Source organism: Falco rusticolus, chromosome 15, assembly GCF_015220075.1.
Source record: "Falco rusticolus isolate bFalRus1 chromosome 15, bFalRus1.pri, whole genome shotgun sequence".
Lineage (NCBI taxonomy): Eukaryota > Metazoa > Chordata > Aves > Falconiformes > Falconidae > Falco > Falco rusticolus.
Genome location: NC_051201.1, coordinates 16,632,911 through 16,656,603, shown reverse-complemented (window position 1 = coordinate 16,656,603; position 23,693 = coordinate 16,632,911). Strand labels below are relative to the sequence as shown.

General features: G+C 37.0%; 1 long non-coding RNA gene across 1 annotated transcript in view; it reads left to right on the top strand.

Moving 5' to 3' along the window:
- LOC119157603 overlaps positions 1 to 23,693 on the top strand; it is a 231,782-nt gene that overhangs the window by 90,794 nt on the left and 117,295 nt on the right. Inside the window, exon 3 of the long non-coding RNA XR_005107596.1 lies at positions 19,773 to 20,049. This is a non-coding gene — a long non-coding RNA (uncharacterized LOC119157603). The remainder of the gene's footprint in view (positions 1 to 19,772; positions 20,050 to 23,693) is intronic.

The window sequence follows — 23,693 nt, the reverse complement described above, 5'->3', positions numbered from 1 at the left end:
GTACCAGTCCATATTCTCTCTCTCTCTCCCCCTCTCTTTCCCTATCTTTCCTCACATGCCTACACCAGGTTGTTGGAGACAAAACGGAATAAACAACTTTATTCAGTAGAGAATTTGAAGTAATGAAAGATCATTTGTGATATGATGTATCCTAGTTTACGCTAAAAACAGATCACAATAGTGTTATTGTTTTTTTCACAGGAAGATCTGTGAATGTTTTACAAAGAATATTTGTATCATTACCATTCTATCCAGATGCAGAACCTAGCTCTAGTCCACTCAGCAGATCTGTGGCAGAATCAGAAATACCTGAGTCATCATCTTGTGCTCTGTGCATTACTGAGAAAACTGTGAGCCAAGGAACGTCAGGCTTTGGGAGTTCAAAATCTGAATGGGAATCAAAATTTTGCATGTGGTTCCTTTTCCTTTTTCAGTGTGGGCTGAGTTGGGCACATCTCGAAACACTCATCTAGTTTCATCAATGTCTCAATATAAGGATTTCACTGATTTATTTTCTGAATAAAGATGTCCTCAGAATGGCAAAATAAAAGAGTGCCATTAGAGTAAGCCACTTATTCATAAAGAGCTGTAGGAATGGGGAGCTGCTAAAAGAGGAGGAGAGTAGTAGTACACAGTTATAAATGGCCTTAAAATATTCATGAATATTGCATAAGTGGTATTGGTAACAGCTTAAGTATATTTCCATAGGTGTTTCTTTATAATTAGATATTAATTAGTGGATACCTAAGGTATTACGTTACTAGAATGTCTGTGGTGTTCATGTTTTATTGATTTGGATTTATTGTATCCCAAAAAAGTTGCCAGACGTTATGGAAAATTAATTTGCATGGCATTAGTAGAATGCAGAATTTTTTATTTTGCCAAAAGTTTTACTCTTTGCAACCCTGCAGCTGTTAAGCGTGCAGTGCCAGAGTAACCCTGCAGCTGATGTGCAGAAACACCTCTTGGTCCTAGTAGTTATGGACCCTCCTCCTCTCCATTTGCAAAAGAAGTTCTGCAATCTCTGTATGCTGTATCAAAAAAAAAATAAAATAAAAAAAAAGTCCCTTTTGTTTTAAATTTGAATTTATTTTTTTTGAGATTTGAAATCTCTTGGGGTATTTGCAGTGTTCAGATAGAGTAGATGAGTCAGTAACCTAAATGCCAAAGTTTAACATGAGTTTCACAGTGTTTTGACTCTTTTCTTCCATGCCTGTCTGTACTGTACACCTTTCCCTACATCCTACCCCGCTGCTTCACCATTCTTTTGCTTATAGTTTGTCTCGGCAAACGACCCTGATTTTTGCTGAACTGCAGGCACATCTGTTTTCTGAAGTACACTCTCCCTGTGCAAAAGGCTGCTGCCTGAGGCGTGTCAGCATGGAGGATGAGTAGATAGCTTCTTGGAAGCTGCCTTCCTGGCCCACTCCACCTAGAAACTGTGCCTGCCTCCTGCTAAGTCCTACTTGCTCCTATGCCCCCGTTGATATCCTCACCCCTTTCCTTCTGTGCTGGTCGGAAGCAGGAGGACTCTCAGCCCTTGCAGCCAGGCTTCTCTTTCTGAGACAGCAAAAGCTTTTTTCTCAGCTCCTGAACCTCGATCTATCAGGTGCAGCTGCTCTTCAAGCACATGCTGGCATATATTTGCTGTGGTACCCACCATTCCCAATGTTTAAGTCTGTAATTTACTGACTTTTGCTAATAACAAGGTCTGATCTCTTGAGTTAAGATCTAAATCTTGGGTGCAATTCTAGCATAAGAAACTTTTCATGGTTGTGCAGAGCATTTTTTTTTAATTAGGTTTTCTTGCAACAGATTTATATAAAAATTTGGAATGAGATTTTTACATTTAGAAAGAACACTCAACATTTATTTGTTTTTTGGAATGAAAATGCTGCAATCCATAAATGATAATGAGTAGTAAACAGAAGGTACAGTTTGGGTTTTTCTGGATATTGAATAAGATTTCTTACATCTGCTCTTGCATATCTAAGATTCAAAGGGTTTGGCTAATCAGTACTGGCTTGGGTCTGTCATTACAGCGGTACTGCTATATTCGGCACATTCAGGAATTTATTACTGTGATACAAAATACTGACATAGAGGGTTTGATTCAGTTGCCTAACTGTAGATGTCTGGAGCCCTTGAAATGTCTTATATTATCCAAGAAATCTATATGTGAGTAGGCTATAAGACTGCTGCTTTGTAGCAGCAACTGGGGAGATGAAGGGATCCCCAAGTGTATTTCAACTAGGTATCTGTGTTGAGGCACCATAATAAAGTTCAGCTTGTGTGAAAGTAGGCTATAGGTGTTGCCCACGAAAACTTTTTATTAGGACTATTTGGCAAAATTCAGGGCAGGGAATCAGAATTTTTCTCTTACTCGTGCCATTAATTCAGTTGCCACTCTTTCCTTGTACAAATGGAAATTGTAATTCTTACCATATTTTCATTTATAATCTTTGTACAGTACTTTAAAGATACAAAATGCATCATAAATATTACATGCAACACACTAAATTATGGCAGTTGAATAACATGACACTGAAATTGTCCGAACTTCCATGCAAAGCATGGAATTAACACAGGGGATTCATTGCGGGGGACTCTGTGCTCTGCATCAGCTCTTGATGGTGCTAAAGGGGCACTCTGCTGCTGTGAGCTGTACCTGTGGAGATGTGAAATGGGAACCTTGGTCACTGGTACTGAAGAAGAGGCAGTGCTTTTAGTTACCACTAGTGTTAAGGCCATTTCCAGCTGAGACAATTTGTTATTTCTCTGCTCCTATTTTCTCCATGGAGGTGTTAATTGCATAGCTGGTGAAATGAAAGTCATCGGAAATTATGAGATGTGATTTAGATATGTTAAAAATAAAATTTTGTGTTATATGTTAGATAATTCTTCCTTTTTCTCCCTTATGAGTTGTTTCTGTGTACTGTTGAAGTGTCCCAGTGTTAAAAAACTGAAGGAGTCTCGATTCCAATAGCTATATAAAAAATGCATTTATAATCACCTTGGAATGTTTTGGAAGGAAGAAGAAAGTTTTTCAGCATCCAGAAGGTAAACCATAACTCTCAAGTTTGTCACATCCTTACCTTTACATGGCAGGACTGGGATAATTAGTTTGAATGGTCACAAGCTGGAGCCCTTTTTGGAAAAGTCTCTTTAAAACAAAAGTAATTGAAAGGTCCCCTCTTTGAATCTTTTATTTATGAGAATGTAAGAAAGATCATTTGCAATTTACTATCAGTGAGTTTTGTTGTTTTCCTTCTAGCTACATCTTAGATCATCTACTTCTACAAAAAAAGCATTTTAAAGTGGAACTGGCATAATGAGATGTGTAGGAAAGTACATCTTAATACACTGGAGATATTTTGGGGGCAGCTGATAGTAATTGTACGGACTGTCCCATATGGTCACTGAGGTCAGTATCGTTTAGCACTACAGGCTGTGTAAATATTTGTCTCTCATGCTAGTGCAGCCGGATACAACTTGTGGGATTATACCCCTGACTGATCCAGCTGTTTTCTAATGGCAGAATCCTTACCTAGGATGGTGGAGGTAGCTTAACAAAAGTTATGAACAAGCTTTTCAGATTTATTCCAATTAATGTTTAGTGCTTTAGATTCAAGAACTAATTTGTTACTAGACATTACTAATTTTGCTTGCTTTCCTTGGTACGCCCACCTTATTTAATTCTGCTCTATCATGGTTTTATGTGACAAATCAGAAAGAAAGTGCATTTTAAACAGCCCTCTTATTTCACAGAGGTAAGAAAAATTATTTTCTCTTTTTTTTGTTGGTTTTTTTCCTAGCTACATAAAAGTCATCAGCTACAAGCACATTATGCTGTAACCCAGAAAATGAAATTATATGTTTCCATTTTCATTATAAATTAAACAATCTGGAGGAATTACATTGGAAGCATATGAATTAAACCACATAGCTCTCATCATAGATCTTTGGATTACAGAGGTCTTTGGATCTTATTAAGAGAAGGTTGCAACAATGACATCTGAATGATATTTAGCTTGAATGCTTGTGCTTTTCTATGACAGACTGTAGCTTTTGGTATCTTTTTGTTTCTATGAGAAAAGAAACAGGTTTTCTGTGGGAGACTGGTGGAGTAAGTATTTTCTAGATTATTTTCTAGGGAACTGTCACAAATATATGTCTAGAGATGTGGATGGGTCCTTTGCACCTTTTTATTGCTGTTTCTGTGTTTCACTGAGATTCTATTTCATGTAAGCACATGAATCTCAAAACAAAATGCACTTAATGTAATGTTAAGGTTGCAATGGGAGTTTTTCCAGGAGGTAGTTATACTTTCAAAAATTAGCATCTGTTTGTAAGCAGTGTTTTCAGGCTTCTTGTTTTTCTTGGATTCATCTCTTATTTGTTTAAAAAAACAGAAATAGGATCATACACTTTACCCTAATCTCTGATCTCAGCAAGCTTCAAGGCATCGTCAAATGGGGATTTCTGTTGATGACAGGTGACAGCTTAAACTGTCCACCTATGTTGTTGAATCTAAAGACATGGAAAATTCTGATCCTCTAAAATAATGCTTTGGCATTTCCTTAGAATCCTGTATTGTAAACCCAGAGCTATAGAGAGGATTTTTCAAAGCATAATCTAATGCAGATGCTTTTTTGAAATCTATTGAAATCTGAAACTTTTTAGCCCAAATATTTTTAGAAGATCAGGGTTTTTTTGAGAGAAATGGAGGTAAAACCTGAACGCACAGTTAAAAAACAAACACACTTTTTTTTAACCGTTAAGAATAAAAGTATGAATTTTCAGAGATAAAGGTCAATACAGATTATGCCCTGTGAGCCAGAGAAACTGAACTGTCCAAATTAGAATCCTGAAATCCTAACCTAAATATTTTAGGAACTTAAAAAAAAAAAAAAGCCACAACAACAAAATAACAAATTGCTTCAGCATTAATTCTGCAATGAGAGGAAGAATGGTTTAGATAATATGATCTCAAACCAGTAGGACATCAAAACAGAAAAAGTCAAGAGGGTTATCATACATAAACTATTTTGTGTAACCATCTCATTCGGAAACCATAACAAAATAAATTAATAAACATGAAGAGGTGGTTGGGTTTGGGGGGACTTTTTGTTTGTTTGTTCATGTTTGTCTGTATTTCCTTTTAACGGAAATACAGTATATTTTCTATTGCTTGACATGTAGGATATATACAAAAATGTCACTTTGAAATCCAAATAGTGTGCTCTAGATACCTATGAGAACAAGCGATATAGCAAACATGATGGTGATCTTCACTTAGCTTGCAGAGTGGGGTCTGCTTTTGCAACCTTAGTCCAAGTAACATAGCTGCAAAGCTATGCAAGGGCTCTGGAGGGACAGGGATGATGGTTTGTTTTACAGTCTTTTAGTTTATTTAGTGAACTAAAATAACAGTTGCTTTGTAGTCAACTTTGCTGGACAGATAAACAATAGTGACAATTTCATATGATGTATATAGACAGAAGAGGTTAGCTGCAACCCCTGAGTGATGGAGCTTGTCATATTCCCTTCTCCAGTAATGCAAAAGGTTAGAAATCAATGTCTTAATCATGGGGAGCTCTGGGCAATTCAGATATATCACACACAAACAGGCTTCTAATTACATTTAAGAAATACATATCATACATATATAAACTGACATAAATATCAGACTGGTGTTGCTAGCTGTCAAAATGGATAAGTATAATTCCCTCAGTGGCCCTTGACAGGTTCAATACCTGCTACGGAGGTGCTATGAACAGCATTATACGGCTGATTGAGTTATGACAGCTCTAACCCAACAGGGAAGCGAGGCAGGAAGGAATAGCCTGGGCTGCAGACAAATGATGATAAAGTGATCACTTTAAAGAACAATCTCCATAATATTTCATGCTCGCTGCACGGTGTAAAGGCAGCCTTGACTGCGGGGCTAACTGCTCTATCAATTGATTTGATTCACTGCTGCAGCTACTCCCAGTCATAATATTTCAAATAAATGGTACCGTGGATAGAAATAATATCTGCATCAATATTAACCCTGAAAGGACTAATGGACACAAGCTATAATTTTCTGGACACCCTAATAATGCATTTTGACTGGGCTTGGCATGGGGTGATTTTTCTTTTTTTTTTTTCTTTTTTTTTTTTTTTAAATAAAAACAGTGTATTGTTTACTTAAACTTTCCTTTTATGGCTGTGAAAAGGCTTTGCAGCTCAGGCCTCATTCACAGCCTCAAGTCTAATTTTAAAGGAAATTCTGCTAAATGTTATTTTCAAGTGTTTGTTTATACTGAATATCTTGTATTAGAATTATATGTATAATGTATAAAATACATGAAATATCTGAGAGAAAAGGCACAGTAAGCATTTTTGGATGTGTGTATTATATATCATTTATGTGTGCATGTGTGTACATACAGAAAGAGGTTTTATTGCTCAAATTATTTACTAAGATGCATTTAAACAGAAAGGAGCTTAAAATTAATTATAAATGAGAATGGAGTCAACAAAGTATTTTCTGGAAACACAGGGAACCAGTAAATTCTAATGACTATACAGGATGTTAGAGGGTTTTTTTCCTTTAGAAATAATAGTAAGTACTGTATGAGACAGGCTTAACATGTAAGAAGTACAAGTGAATTTATGGGTTCATAATCTTAAATCAAACCTGATTTCTATTTTCCATGCAGTTTTTCACATACTTTGTAACATAATGGATGTTTACTCTGTTCTTTCATTCACAACACCCTGTTGACATTTAAGTCCTTTTTAAAGATCTGCTGTGCTTATTGTGAATCAAGTCGACAAGTATAAATTGTATAATTTTATTGTTGTTATTCTTTTTCTGATTCTTTGACTACTTGACTGTCTTTGGATTGTGCATTTTTAAGGTCAGAGCCATGTCCAAGTATTCAGGAACTGTTTGAAGATGTATTATTATGCATGTTAACAAGAAGTAGTCTGAATGGGTTTAGAGAACTCTTTCTCTGATTCTTAGTTTGTATCTGTGTGAAGATTGTCCATATCAGACTCTCTGTTTTTTCTTATTTGTCCCTTAAACGTTTATTATAAATCAGAGTGGGAGATACTTAGGTTTGAATCTCATGAGGCTTATTTATATTTAAAACTTAAGCAGAGGTATTTTATGAAGAGTCCTTCGTGCATGCCGCAACTGCAACACTTCAGCAACCTCTGAAGTGGTCTTAAACAGGCTTCGGAGGACTTCAATTTATAGTTTCCCAGAATATCTGGGGAATATTTGCATTTCTCAGGGTGCAGAATAAAACCTGAGGGTTCCAACTGTGTTTGGAAGGCTGGCTTTAATCTAAAATTGAAATTGAAAATTGTGGAAGGTTGGCGTGGACTGAACTTTGCTATGCTTACAAGTCCGATGTGCCACAAAAGCACAGTGTTATCCTTCATTCTAGACCTGAGTAAACAAGCAAGTTCTGTCACATTTGCTGCTTTCTAGCATGCTTACCTACAGATCAATATCAGATTTTACCAGAAATGAAAGGACGTGGCTTTCTTAATGTATTTCTTCTTGTTCTGCATTTTATTCAGAGCCTATGCCAACAGCACAGGTCACCTTTATGTTTTTAGTACTCACTCACTAGTCAAAATCCTGCTGAACTTCATATTTTCTCAAGAAAAACTGAAACCACCTTTTTGCCTTTCCTGCTTCCTTTCCCTCTCCTTCCTGAAAATTTTTCCTCCTCCTGTCTCACAGTGCATGACAATTCTTTCTTTTCTCTATTTCAGTCCATTTCCTCTAACTTCATCCCCATGTGGTGACCTTTTTGTACTTGTCATTGTTCTGGCCATCTCTTTCTCATGTATCTCTATACTGAGTTAACCCTTCATCATACAAACACAGTTTAACTTTGTCTGTCTAAAAAATGGTTTTCGCCCCTTTTCTAGAACTTCTACTCATTGTATTCCTTCTCTGTCTCTGCTCTAAATTTGTTGAACTAGTTTCTGATTATGTTCTCCTCTCAATCAATTCCAAGTTTAATCATTTGATTCCAATGAGTCTGGTCCTTATAGTATCAGAATAGTTTGGGTTAGAAGGGATCTTTAAAGGTCATCTGGTCCAATACCCTTACAATGATCAGAGAGGTTGCACTAGCTCTTCATCTTTATGTGTGTATCCTCTGCTCTCACTTTGATATTCTTTCTATATGTTAGAGATAGAGATTGCATGAACAAACTTGACAACTATCCCTAGTCAGAAACTTCACAAGTTTACTTCTCCCTTCTTTGAAGTATAATACTGGCCTATCACCATCTAATGTTTCTCCATGGATGTTCAATGTGTCTCAGTTAAAACAGAGCTTTAAACTTCTGCTCACAGCTGTTTACAAGAATCAAAATTCTTATCAGCATATCTGTTTTTGAATGCAGTGTCCAACACCCTGGTCCTGTCAGTTACTGTCACCATCCCTTAGCCCAATATTTGATGTCTAGGCTATGTCTTGGTCTTGTTGATTATTTTGGAAAACCATTTCTGAAAGACAGTCTGTCCTGTCCTGTCCTGTCTGCGGCATCAACTCTTCTGGATTCTCATCCTCTGTTGCTAATTGCATACTAAACTTTGCTGGAAATGCAGTATTGTTTCACACGCACATGGCCAGAAAACTTTTGCAAAACCTGTTTACTAGAGTATTTCTTTTCCTCTTCCCTTGTTTTGATTCCATCAGCTCCATCACATTTATAGTAAAATACTTGGTTTCATGTTCGCTGTATCCTTTCTCGTTATCTATCATTCTCCTCTCAATATCAAGACATCATATGCCTCAGCAGTCTTGATGAGTGATGAGTGACCGGTCTCTACCTCCCACTTGTTACTTTTTCCTATAAGCATTTTTCTTCTGTCAGGCTTCCTTACGGTTACAAGGAGCTTACCATGAAAATTATTGTCTTTCAAAGCCCTAGTAAAATTTCTCTTTGGCTACAGGTCCAAAAATTCACAATCAAGCTTCCAACTTGAAATCTAGCCAAAGTCAAGTTTACTGTATATATGAATATTTTATTTCTTGTCTTTGTAATCAGTATTGTTTTCATTTTTTTCCTGTTGTACTCTGCAATCTTTCTGTATCTTTTTTATACTTGAAGGGTAAGTTATTTGGGGAGAAGACTGTCTTTCTGAGTGGTTTGCACAGTACCAAACACAGTAACACTGTAGCAACACAAGTAATTAAAGACAATAATAATAATATTAAAGGTAACTTCTACACCAGAAATAACTGTGATACAGTCTCATGTAACTAATACTGCCGAACTAAACTTGAGGGAAAAAAAAAAAGTTATTTCTTTCTTTTCAGGTATTAATTGTTTAGGGAATGTTACTTCCACAGTAGAACCTGAGACTTAATACCAGTTTCAGATGTGACAATACAAAACACAGCTTCTGGACTGGGCCAGCAACGTGCTTTTTAAGACTGATAAATTATGGAGTTGCATCCATTTTCCAGCTAATGTAGATGAAGTGTAAATACATGATGATAACTGAAATGCATCCCTTTACAGTATTGTAAATGGGGAGGTGGAAAGACCCTCGATATTTTAAGGGCCAAAGAGAATCACAGGAGCAGCTTTAAAGATTAATTCCTTGTGCCTAGTTTAAAACAAGATTAAATTAGCTTGTGTGAGCTGCTGTTAGCAGATGCACTATTACATTATGCATGATTCTTGACTGCTCGTAGCATGAACAAACTGCACAGTGTTCCATTAGTGATTTTCAATGCTGTGCTAAGCTTTAAGTCACATAGACAGGCCAATGTATTGGGTTTACTTTGTGGATGTGTTTTCCAGGCAATTTCACAACCTACCTGATCACTGTTATTGATTGACCGCGTTTGAAATGGATAAAAGAATTAACCTGTGTAAGGGTAGCAGAATGGGGTATATACAGTATCCTATATACTTAGGAAAATCAATAGTACTCTAATGTAGAAAATTTAACCAGACAAGGCAAAACCATCTTCCCACCTGCATCAATCCTCATGCTTTCCCTGGTGTAAAACGTTATACTAATACTATATGCATATGCTTATATGCTTTTTATCTGGTTTTTCCTTTGATGCTTCTCTTCATACTATCCTCTGTAACCTTCTGCATGTATACTCATATGCATACTGTAAAACAAACTTAGGAGCTTCTGAATGGATGAGGTTTTTTCCTTTCATGCCCACTTTTGAAGAGAGAAACACAGGCACCTACACACATCTAGGAACTTCTGTTTCATCTTTCAAGGTGTAGACATATTCCTCTTTACTGTCACTTGCACTGTTGACAGACCATCTTGTCCCTCTGCTAGTTCTGTAAAATTCTGCTTTCACGTGTTATTGTGTCTTGTCCTACACCATTATCTTTCATTCACGTTAGGCCTCAGTGATCTCCATCTCCTGCTTGTGCTTCCACTTTATATGAGGAAGAGATGCATGCACACGCATTCTTCGTGCCTTTATCATGTCACACCTACTTTTCATGCTCACCAGATAAACAGTACTGCATTTTGCATTCAAGTTAATCTTTCTGATATTGGCTAATGAAATGTTTCTCACTGAAAGCTTAACAAGCCCAAGATTGCAAAACAAATACTTTTATGGAAAAAACCCAATGTTATGGCTATTTTGAACTCTTTGCAAGAAATGCTACTGATTGGTAGCATCAGATTATCCTTAAAAGTTAGATAGTAAGTTTTTAGATTTTACTTTTGTCATATAACTAGGTTCAGGAAATAAGCTTTAGTACAGCTTCAGTTTTATTATGCTTGTTCCTCCAGTGCCAAGAGAACATTAAACATACCAAACCCCTGGGCTTCTGGGAATTCCTGCCCTCTTGGCCAGCTCCTTCTCCTTCCTGGCTAACTTTCCCTATTCACAACCTCCTCTAAAGGAACAGCCACCCAGAATGGCATTTCTGCCTCTTCTTTCAAGAATCCCAGGAGACTTCAGGAAGAAAAAAAAAAGTGAGAAGCAAAAGTACTGCTTAGGCTGTTACCCCACAGGATGGGAAAGAAAAAGATAAAGGGGGCCTGCAATGCAGTTTTAGAATGTGATTCCAGACTGCTACGTCCGGGATGAAATTTTAACAATCAATTCATATTTTTTGATTTATTTAGAATGCAAGTGGTTTTTATTTCTTATAAAAGTTAGAAATCTCAAAAATTTGTTCTGTTTTGGAATTAATGCTTCTTTGAATACTTTCCTGGAATGTGTAATAAATTAATCAGTAAAATGTATTAGGAAGTCGTTTACAAGGAAAAATATATGAAAAGCTGGTGCAGTTATTGTCTTTTGCATAGAGTTCTACCCAAACTCCCAGTCTTTCTCTTTGTAAATATTCTGTTGTATAATTTTGCAGTGATTTTGCCCGCAGCCTTTAGATATTTTATTTTCTCTAGCTGTTGAAGCCAGCAGCTTGGAGCTTGGAAATTCTTTCCTAATTTCAGCACTGATGGTCACTCTTGCTATGCCCTTATTCTCTGTAGACTTTCCCTATAAAATGGACGTTAGAGGGGTTGCTCACTGAGCTAATGTTGTGTTAGCTAATGGCTTTAATATGAACTAATAAAATTACACAAAACTGGTAACATTTCTTGGAGGTAAAATTGATTGCAGAAGTTACTACATGACTTCAAAATGCTATTATTATTGTTTAAAGAAACCAATAATTCAAGACCTGTTTTTCACTCAAGCCAAGCGACATAGAAATTAGAAAAAACAAATCAATCACATGGCTTTATATATGAACTCTTTCTGCTCAAATCTGCCCAGACAGGATCAACTTGGGTGGTAAGGTCAGCAGGGTGACAGAGCTGGCTGGCGGTGTCACTGCTTTACCAATGCACGCAGTCCAAGCGCTGTGGAATTGCCGCCAAATCCCAGCATGATGACAACAGTACTAACAGAGGAGTTAGCAATATGCTGAGGAACACTGCTAAACAGAAAAAATAGGTTTCCCTCAAATGCTAATACTGCTAAAAGAGAAAACAATATTCCAGTTCACAGACATGTAAAAGCGACCTGTGCAATTTCTAAGCAGTCAATGTAAACAAATATTCCCAGAGAAAGCAAATACTTTGTAAAAAACTATCCACGTGAAGCACTTTCAGAGCAATGAAGTAGATACTGAATCAAAGACCACTAAAGTTCTTTATTGCTAGAGGGGGAAAAGGTCCAAATATTGCTTGGCAAATTACTGTTTGCTAGGGGCAATATTACCAGTTGACACAATCATTGGTCAGCAAATTGGTCACATTATCGGTTAGTAAATTTGAGACTGCAGAATTATTTATTGGTAAATTAGAGATGGCAGAATTATTGGTTGGTAAGAAAAGAATTGCAGTGATTGGTTAGCAAATTAGAGATGCTTGGTTTTGTCTGTGGATAAATCAAGGTTGGTCAGGTACTGGAGGTCAAATTAAAGATGGCCATATTATTTACTGTTGCTCTGGTGAATGCTGAAATCCTGCTTTTTGTGTTACAAGCAAGTAAACATTGGAAGGTTTTGGATTTTTTTCCCCTGATTTATATTTACATTTACAATTCACAGGCGAAGAATTTCTGTATATTAATATGAAAGTAAACACCGATTTTGGCTCCCTTAATTTTCAGTGGAATATGTGTTAGCTGAATTTGTGCAGAGTACCCCAGGGGACTTCTGAAATTGTTTGTAGGAAGTGAATATTACAGAAAGGTTACTTTGCTGGAGCTAAAAACTGAAGCCTTTGTGATTTCAGCATTAAGCTGGTGCAGTGCAGGCAGTACAAGCTACTCCTCACTGGCCCATAGTCAGCTGGCACCAGGAGGAGCTGGTGATGTGAATCCCTTTCCTGAGAGTTTGTCTTGCTGCTGTTGGAGGGCTGGAGCCCTGCTTTATTTGCCTGTGAACTGACATCAGCAAGGATATGGGACAGGAGCGCCTTCAAAGCAGTAATTCCTGTGAGATGTGGGAGTTTCTGTGGGCAGTGGCCTCCATGCACTACTTGGCCTCTTGCAGAAAAGCTAAACTGCCATGACAGAGCCAATATCCAAGCACCGTTACCGTGTAGTGGTCCGTTTTTGCTGGAGAACTGCAGCTGAAATCACCCTATTCTTACTAGACAGCTATGAAAGCAGCATTTTTTATCTCAATATCACACATGACACAAGCTTTCTATTGAAACAGAGTACTGCAGTGGAAACTGTTTTCTGGTACTTTCACATTCTCAGTTGTCTCCAGTTTTTCTGCTTTCTTTCCCTTTGTATGCAGAATTGCTACTTAAAAGCGATCCTGCTTCTATATACTGTGTTAGAGCAATTATGAAGAAAGAGCATGTTTCAGGATCGTTCTAGAACACTGTAAGAAAAATTCTTTTCACTTCACAAACTTTGCAAACAATGCACAGAACTCAGTGGTTGGACAATTAAATCATTTTAGATTTTAACAACGTTGAAAACAATAATAGAATACTTGTTAAGAAAAGTCTATGGCTGTTTATATAGCTGTTGAATTCTACAATGGAGACTGATGCTAATTAATCAGATTTACTTTTCCAAAGGGACACTTCATAATGCTTTTGACAATAATACAGATGGAGTCAGGGAGGATGTATTTTAAAACTTTCGGAAAGCCTTAAATTTTGAAACATTAAAATTTGCTTTTTATATGAACTCCTATAACAACAGTGCCCCTACCTTTCTTGTCTACTAATTCTGCCAAAAATGATGTGTTTATTTGGAAACAGTAAAGTATGTTTGACATTTTTAAGACACAGCTAGGGGGGAATTTAACAAAAGTGAAGGGGGTGAAAAGGGATTTTTATCCTGCTAAAGTAGCAACATAATCACAAGATATCTGAGTTTTATAAATCTCCTGGATTGAGATAACATATGCTGCTCATTCTTTGGTATTTTCATTGAATCAAAAAGTTAGGACTTGGAATACACTTGAGTATTTCAGTAACACAATGATTGTTCAGTGTTGAGTCCAGCTTGAACAGCTCATCTGGAAATTTTTAGCTGAAACCATCACAATTAATTAGAGATGGTTTAACTAGTTCAGAAAAGCATATTTTTAGGGCTCCCTCTTACCCTGGGTAGATGCCTGCATGATCTGCTCTCCAAAAATGAAATAATCCTATCGGTGCCAACCACATTCTGCTCTGAACTCTCAAGATCAAGTAGACTCACACTGTAAGGAATCTCAGCCTGGATTGTTGCATACTTCAGGGGTTTTACAGTGGTGATTTGTTTCAGACCATTACGAACCTTTGGATCCGTAGTCAGACTTTCTCAAAATCTAGGGTATTCAACTGGGACAAATTGTTTTCGGTTGCTGTTCAAAGGCAGCATGAGATAGAATATACAAATGGGCAAAAAATAACAGTCATGGTAAAATGGAGAAGTGAAGATGGTATGGAAATAAAATAGGACTTGTGGATGGCATTTTTTTTTCCTCCCAACAGAGCGTAATAACTTCTAACAGATAACAGCTTAATACAGGAAGGTAGAGGCAGGCCATTAACCTTCCATTAGAAAAGACTAGACTTCAAATACAAATGAGCATGGAATTTTACAAGAAATCGTTGGTTGTAGTTTCAGCTGGTAAAATAAAATTTGGAGGTAGGTTGTCTTCTCAAGCCATTTATCTGATGAGTTCTTTCCAAGTTCAGTGCGGAAACTGGATAGATCATTCTACTTGGGCTCAGTGGGTCTACCTTTCTTTCCAACTTCTTACAACAGAAAAAAATCATACTTCTTAATTAAATTTCATTATAATTGTCAAGTTGATATCAGAAATAGTATATCTCTGCCACTGTTCATTAATACAATTAGTAAAAAGCTTAACATGGGGTACAGCTTAACATGGATTCTTGACAACCTGAATGCAGGAAATTTTTGTCCTGACTGTAATGTTCTGAATTTTCATTTTGTTGGTATTCACTAAGCAGAGCATAAACAAAAGAACTCTGGTTTTAAACGTAAATATTTATAACAAAATCTGCACCTCTATGATTAGATTAGATAGGTCACCTGATACTGCATGTTTCCTTTGATTAAAGAAATTATATAATCACCTTTACTTGAAACTTTTCTGGGCTAAATGTAATTTTTACCTTTTAGAGTTCTCAGTTTCTACATTATTGACTGATTTACATAATGCATCTAATAAAACACTAGAAGTATAACACTTTATGTCACTAACCAATATTGTACAAAATTCTTTCTCTGGAAGCATTTGCCATTTGTAATTAAAAATCATTGGCAATTCAAGGATTACGTTTCATGTATTTTTAGAAAACATTTGAGAATTTTCAAAAGGACTGTAAAACATTTAAAAAAATGAAAAAGTGGGGTTCACTGCATACTATGTTATTATGGTTTGGTGAAGTATTTGTCAGTTTTATATAGCCATTTAGACCTTCAGATATAAGTTATGTTCCCAGGGTTTATTTCTTGCCAGTTGCAAGTCCTACTTTTGTAGGAGTATGCAAGTAATCATTAAAAATCTGAGGCAATAAATCAAAGCCTACACTATATTATTGTTGCAATAACAGCCAAATAGGTGAAGTTTCAAACCTAAGTGCCTGAGATGATTAAGAAATTTTAACTTCCTCATTTGAATGGAGTAACATGAAATGTCTTAGTCTGACACAAATACTGTGATAATAAAATAATTTCTAAAAATTTCTAAAAACAAAAATAAACATAAAAAGATGTGTATTATCCTTTTTGCCAATTGCAGAAATTTGAAAAGCTAAAGGCTGTTTGAATTGTGCTGTGAATAGACTATTCTCCAGTGTAGGAAGAACAAGTTCTTCCCAGGATTCAAATACAATATTTTTCATCTTCACTGTGAGCAGCTTTTTCCTCTTCTTTTCTTTATGGGAATAAAAGGCCTCTCTGTTCTTTCAGTTGAGCGACCTCTGCCTTTTAGGGGGAAATGGAGTTTCTGCTCCACTCACCCATCACCACCACCCAGCAATTCTGCAGTTTCTTTGCCTGGTCTAGGTGAACAATTGGTACAGGGGATGGGAAGAAATAAAAGAGAAGTATGCAAGCATGCATACATACTTTTTCCACAAAAGAAGGCAGGAAGACTGGTGACCATAAGAAAAAGAACTTAAAACATCTCTCAGATAGAAATGGGTACATTTTGTAGTACAGCAATGTGATCAGGAATGAATTTGAAAGCTTACTTTTAAACAGCTTAGGCAGCTTTGCAGTTACATGTCAAATGGATACACTTTATGCATTCAAATATGCAATATACGGTCTGCAGTATCATTCACAGGCCATTCAAGTGATTTTGTCACACTGCGGTTTGTTAGAATGTCACTAAACTTTCTTAGCAACTCTGGGCATAGAGTTTTTGGGTTGTTTTTTTCTTGGTTATATTTTCAAATGGGGTTCAATAGGTGTATTCTTCAAACTTTTCAGGACATTCTTTGATGGGTTTGAATTTTGAAATTGGAGACTTGAGGATCTGTGGTGGAAAAACTGTGTAGTACAAGGGCTAGCGAAGAGAAGGAGTTCTTAAGCACAAGGTCATTCTGGACAAAATCTAGCCCAGCTGGTTGTGATTCATTGGCAGTTGAAGACTTTAATGGCATATGTGAAAAAAAGGGCAAGCGTCCGCAGTGCCAAGACCGTCAACATGGTACACTTGTATTGTCCACAGCAATAGATGTGGATAAACGGACTTGCAAGCGACCCAGGTTTTACAGTACTTATACAAACAAGTATTCTTTCACATCTAACAAAATCTTTAATGTTATTTTGTAGATACATCCCATCTCTCACTTAATCTATGGATTTAACTCATTGTTATGAACGTGGCATCCTTCCTAAGTATAGTACATGTTGTATTTTGGTTGTGCTCAAATGCATCTGTCTACACTACGTTTTGGAAAGGTTTAAAGATGCATATGCACCATCTAAAAATATGCAATTATGTTACATTTATTCTTTTAAAAAACTGGCTAATGAATTACTTCAGGCACTGATGTATTTATGTTCCACTAATCTGTGTGTTTTCATTAAATTAAATGAAATTACTTTCTTTTTGTAAAGTCATAAGTAAATTAAAGGGAAAGCCTTTGTAGACTACTGTTTTTATGATGTCCTAACCTTAAGTAGAAAGAAAGCTGAGCCAACTAGTTGTTCTTGCTTTTATTAAAGTTCCTGTTGGCAGCGCACTGATGGGACACATTAATCTTAGCATTAATACTGAGGAAAAGGGGCTTAGAAGCCTAGGATGAATAAATCATTCGAAAGCCCATTTGGATCTGTTGGCACCTTCCCTGTTACATTGTTGCTGGATAAAAAGGCTTCTTTAAGTGTTAAAGGGTTGGGTAACACAATCGGCTTATTGCAGAATTGCCCGCAGTGATTGGGGGTAGGAAGCAATGGCGCAGGATGGCTTGAGCGAGGCAGACCGGTGAGCTGGCACTCATCAAAGTCAAGGCATACATTTTCTTATGTTCCACAATACCCTGCATAGTCTTTGTCACTGAGACCAGCTAGTGGTGCTTCCAGTCTAGCTCTGGGGTACTTGCTGATACTAAAGAGGAAGAAGAGTAGTTGCAATGCTTCCTATTTATGTTACATAGGTCCGTCTCCAATCACTTCATTAAAATCTTTGGAGGCTAAGAGATGAGTCACATATTTTTCAGTTCAAAAGTGAGGCTGTCCGTTTATCTTTCCCTTGAAGGTTATCTCCGAATATGCTGAAAGATAAAATCATCAGACTGCAAGAGTAACGTTTGCTTCAGTTCCTTCATATCTTGCTGTTTTCCAGGCAGCTTTCAGTTTTCCAGTCTACTTGTGTCTGCAACGTGCTGGTCCGCTTGTGGTTGGCTCAGAAACCCCTCACTGCTCTGTTTCAGCATACCATGCTCTCAAGATCCTTCTCGATAACACAGCCTCAGAATTTTTGGTTAGCAGCCTCCTTGGTCCCTTCTGGATTCAATGCAGATGCAGTTCTGTGTGTGTTCAATGTAGGATGCAGACAAAACTTGTCTCTCTGTGGTTACTGTGGTGGCCCAGGTGAAGCAGCAGAAGGAAGGACAGGGAATGAGCTGTGTTAGGCAGTGCTATGGACCTGGGAGGTTCACAGCCTTTTCACCACCCATCTCCTGCCCCCAGTAAATCAGTGACTGGTGTGATTTCTTTTCACTGGCCCCAGGTGGGCTTGCATGTCCTCTGGAGTATTCTATGCACTTAAAAATTAATGGGATGGGATTGTTCTCTGGATGTTTTTTTTCCTGATTCCCACAGCTTTAATTGCTGTTACATGAAACAGTGGCTACAGACATCAGAGGAAGATTGTCATACAGTAGTAGCTAAACATTTTCAATGGCAGTTATTGAACAATTGCATGCTACAATTTACACTATCTTCTCTAGTCTGTTCTTTGGCTGAAGAAGCACCTATTATTAGCCAGGCAATAATCAAATACTTAAAAGATTTGGAGAATAATGCATGCTACCATCTAATAAGCATTTCACTCCCTCATGAGATGTACTGAAGTGTAGAAATTCAAGCTATATCACTGTATTTTTAACTGACAAAATTGCTGTTGAGACAGCTATATTTTCTCAATGTATTTTATTCATAAAGCAATCTAGTTTTATAAACACAGATCATCTTTAACGTAATGGAAGTAATACACCACAATTATTTTAGATAACTTTTAGTTGTTACATGGCACAAATCAAAGTTAAAAGAATATTGAAACAGAAGGAAAATGAAAAACAATGTGAAATGTCTCAATACATTTTATTTTCAATGAAATAATAGAATATCACATTACTATGTTCTAATATAAATGGGATCATTTGAAAGCTATCAACCTGTACGCGTGCTGTAATAGATAGAAACATACTTTTTCAAGTAAGCTGGTGGTCAGTGGGCTTGGGAAGGAAACACTTTTTAATATACATGTGATCCTTGTAAAGCTGTTGGTTAGCAACAGTTTACAATCTAAAAGCTCAAACAGTGAGCAGTATTTGGTAATGCAAGACCAACAATAGAAGGTAGAGGAGAAGAGTCACTGGCTTGTGTTTGTTCGCTTCAGAATGTGAATTTCCCAACAGTGTAATAATAATTCAGCTAATGTTTTAAGCAGGGGAGCAAATGCCTGTGTTTCTATCTTGATGCAGCATCTTATTTCCTTTCTACTTCCATCCTACTCTCACCGTCTCTAGCCCACAGCTGCACTTAAGTACAGTGGTTTGTGCAGTGACCTATGCTTGGCTCAATATGCACAGGACAGATTATGAATAACACAGTTGTTCATATCTATATGAATATATATCTAGTTGCATATATACATATGTAACAATATCTAGTTCTGTGCAAAAGCTTCTAAATTGAGTATGTATTAAAATCACTATTTTCAGAACAACAGCTGAAAACAACAACCACAAACCCCTACCTGCTAGCTTACACTGTTAGAGCATACCTTCACCAGATCCTGAATTTAAACTTCACTTGGTATTATCTTTACAGTCCTCTTACATATTTAGGCTTCTGACTTGAGTATGAAATAAATTACAGAAAAAGATAATTTTGATTGACATAAAAAGAAAGTTCCGACCAGACAGAGCACCTGAGTACTACTTACTGTGTGTTCGTTATTTGGAATTCGGAGATCATGAAAACTGGTTGTCAACAGTGGACGACGTTTGTCATTTTGTACTACAGCACATGCTAATCACCTGCCCTTTTTTTCCTTGAGGTGTAAGTTGTGATTCTCCATTTCAGGAAACCCTACAAGGATGTTCTACTACAGAGAAGTAAAGACTGCGAGTTAGGACATCCGTTTGAAAGCACCCCAGAAACAGACCCACTTCATAAAGCCTGGATCTGTACTGCTGTCCCCAGGAAGCTCTGGAGCTTCTGAATTTGAAGAAACAGTAAAAAAGCAGAAGTCCATACTAGGAGAAAAGCTGTTTTGTATAAAATGATAACCTTGTCAGGAAACAGAAAACAAAATCCCATCTGATCTAAAGCTGTGGAAAACCTTGAACTCACATGAAAGGTAAGCTCAAAACCATATAAGAGAAAGTGGCTCAAAACTTTAAATGTTAATGGAAAGAATCTGCATTTCTTAAGTGATTTGGAGGTAAATGTTATTATAATAAAAATTCCCTTTCTTAATTCCTCACTTTTCTTCTGCATTTTCATAAGGGGGTCTTCCCAAAGTGCTAGGGAATATACATGCCTGCAGTAGCCTTGGCCCATTGTGTGTTATGTCAGACAAGGTGTGTGAGCCTGGGTCTCCGTGGAAGGGCCAAGGCTTAATGTAGACATCTTTTATCTTAGAAGTATGTGGTATCTGGTGCTTGGTTCCACTTGCTATCAATTGGAAAAGCAGAAACTGCCCTAGTTTGTAATACCAATTATTATTAAACTGTATGGTGGGCCTGAGTCTAATTTTACTCTGATTTTATAGAACCATTGACTTTAATGGACTTGTTCCAAATTTTTCACTGGCATACCTGTGAGTAGCATTAGGCCCAATAACCATCATGTAAAACAAAATCATTCCATCTTGTAAACCGTAATACAGGTTACGTGGTAGTTAAGTGTGGGCCCAATAAATTCATCTTTCAGATGATGTGCTAAATGGCAACCTTGGATACTTGCAGTTAATTAAAATTTCCTGGCACATTTTCATAGGACAAGGGACATGTGTTACTAATCGTGTCCAAAAGAAATTCTATTTTATTTAGTTAAATTTGCCTTTGCGCTTATAGTTAGGTAGTTATTCTTCACTCTGTCTTTTTTAGAATCAAAACAATTGTGTAGTGATTTTGTTGCAGATGACAGCTGTGTTATCACCCAGAAGCAGCATGCAGTAGTTTCTCTTACCCTATACCACTGAATTGCAAAGTATCTTTAAAGTCTAGAATTTGAAAAAAACCAGTCTCAAGACTTCTGCTTTAATATTTAGGGATAGATCCTCAGCTAATGTAAATTAACATAGATGAGCTGAAATGTCGCCTTAATTGATCTATCTCTTCTCTCTTAAAGTAATGTACATTTTAATTGGTTATGACCCTTGGGTTTTATTACCCCTACCTATTTATATAAAATATTTCATGACACTTTGGTCTTAAATAAGAAAAGAAGGTACAGGCTATTACAATTTTTTTCTGGTTCTTTTTCCATGTGTTAGTCCTAATTTTTTCCTAAAGTAACTCTGAAACACTTCAGATCAGCTACCATAATGATAAATATCCTTTGAAAATACCTGTCTTTCTGCCTGTCTCTTTGGGCAATCAAATCTGTGTTTAGGGCCACGTCATTTAACACTCAGCTGTTGCTACATCCAAGATGATGATGATGATGATGATGATTTTGTCAGCTGTTTGGAAGGTGGGTTAATGCAACCATGCTGAGGAATTTGTGCAGGATTGAATATGTCCCCAGAGAAGATGCCCGTATAGGCCTCTAACCTGTATGTGGAGGTTAGAATTATGTGTTCCCTGCATGCCCCATGCGAAAGCCTAACAAAACTGTGGATATGAGAGATTAGAGGAGAGGGTTTGAGGGAAACCACAATCGTCAACCCTACAGCTACAGAGGGGCTCAAGTAAGAATGTTATTGTTCCTGTTAATAGGTTATGAGTTACTTTTACATAATCTATAGTCTGTACAACTTCACTCTTTCTACCTTTCAAAATGGTGTGTGCTGGCAGTGAGCAGTTTCATTTTTGTCTTAGAGCAGCTGATCAGTTTTATGAGACTATATTGGGAATACTAGTTAAAACATTTCAGCAAACTCCAGGTGCATCCATGGGCAGAAGTCTTCATTGCACTCTAATAAACAAAAAAACCAGAAACTGATGTTGCTGGTAGTGAAGTCTGGTGGTAGTTCTAAAATACTGTGAACATGTTTGTATGCATTGAAAAAAGCCAAAGAAATGCATGTGAAGCAATACCTGCACGTTTAAGTTAAATATGTCAGGATACAAGAGTGCTGTGACCAAGCCAGAAAATGGAATGTAAACAGTCTCCTAACCTGAAATACTATATTTTCTGGATTTTGGTTCCAAAATACTATACACTTAGCTTCTCCAGTTCAAGTCCATAACAAATTACTTGCATGCTGTGCTGAGATTCACAAAAAAAATTTCTCTTTTAGAAACAGCTGCTGTTGGCTTTGTAGTCTGGCTTCAACCGATTCCCAAACTCAGCCAACAAACACAGTCCTTCTCCTCTTGTAGAGCTTCTGGTTTGTCTTGGCCCATACAGCCCTTTGTCCTCTGGCAAAATTTCACTGGAAACCTCGTGCTAATAGTGTTTGATCTTTACCAACTCATCTCAAGGAAGAGGGCTCATGTTTTAGCTTCTTTTCATTCTCTGCAGTGAGGAAAGGAGGGAGAGAGGTTTTATGTGAGGAGTCAGCTGTGTACAGGTCTAGTTTTGAGACCCCCAAGAAGTCTTGGTCAGCTGTGACACTGGGCTTTCCATATGTTCTTCACCAAGGTATTTGCCAGGATAACTACTGATGGTAGTAAGTGTAATGGGGTCTCACTGTATTTTCCATCTGCAGTTTCCATGCAGTTTACCCAACACTTTACTGTCTCTAGAGTGAAAAGACTGTGAAAACCTCCTCTTCTTTAAGTTCCATACATTGTCTTATAGGAGTGGAATCAGTGCACGCCTGTGTAGGAAAAGAAAAGTAGGGGGCTATGGCACCTAGTTTTTGATGACTGCCGTCTTTGCTGATAAAACTATGCTTACGTGTGATCAAATATTCTTTCACCTTTCGGGAAATTTGAATCAAATTCTTGAATTTCTGACCCTAGAGTGGCCCAGAGACCAAGGAAGAGAGGAAGTGAATGAAAATGGAGAAAGATCAGGAGAAGATTAAAACACCAAAAAGATAGGAAGAATTCATGCAGTAACACCAGTCTCTGATATCAAGATTAACAATGAGACTTGCCGTCCTGCCTCTCAGATGTACACACAGTCATCTGCTCAATTTCTACCCAGTTTCTGCCTGAAGACATATCTGTGTTAAGTAAAATGCAATAGTTTTGCATGTTTGGCTGATGACTCCTCTCTTTGCCTTCCTTCTTTTCGTCCTGCACCCTTTTCCAACACATTTAAGTTGGCTGCATGACTTTGGGTTACAGTCTTCTCCCTCTATTCAACTGGTCCATAAGTATCTACTTTCATTTGCTCTCCACAGCATCCTCATTTTCTTGTTATTCTGACTCTTGCTGCTTGCTCATGCTGAGGTTTTAAATATGCTGGATTAATTATCTTACCCCTAAACCAGGAGTATCTGCATATCTAGTCAACCTTTTTTTTTTTTTTTTTTTTTTTTCTGACACCAAAATAGCAGAGCTATTAAAAAGCAATGACCAAAAAAGAGAAGTAGATTGGAAGAGCCATGTGAATTTTTCATAGGAACATGAAGTGAGAGTTTGTGATGAAAGGGATTATGGCATCTTCACAGTTTAGCTACACAGAAGCAACATAAAAAAAAAATAATGTTTTGAATCTCCTCAACAGTAAAATTAGGGTGTTATCATGGATTTTATTTTCTAAAATGTGAAATAATAGCACAATACAGGAAGATTAAAAAACCTACTATTAAATAATTTATAATAATTTATAAATATTAAATATTAATTATTAATATAAGTTAATAAATACACAGCAAATTCT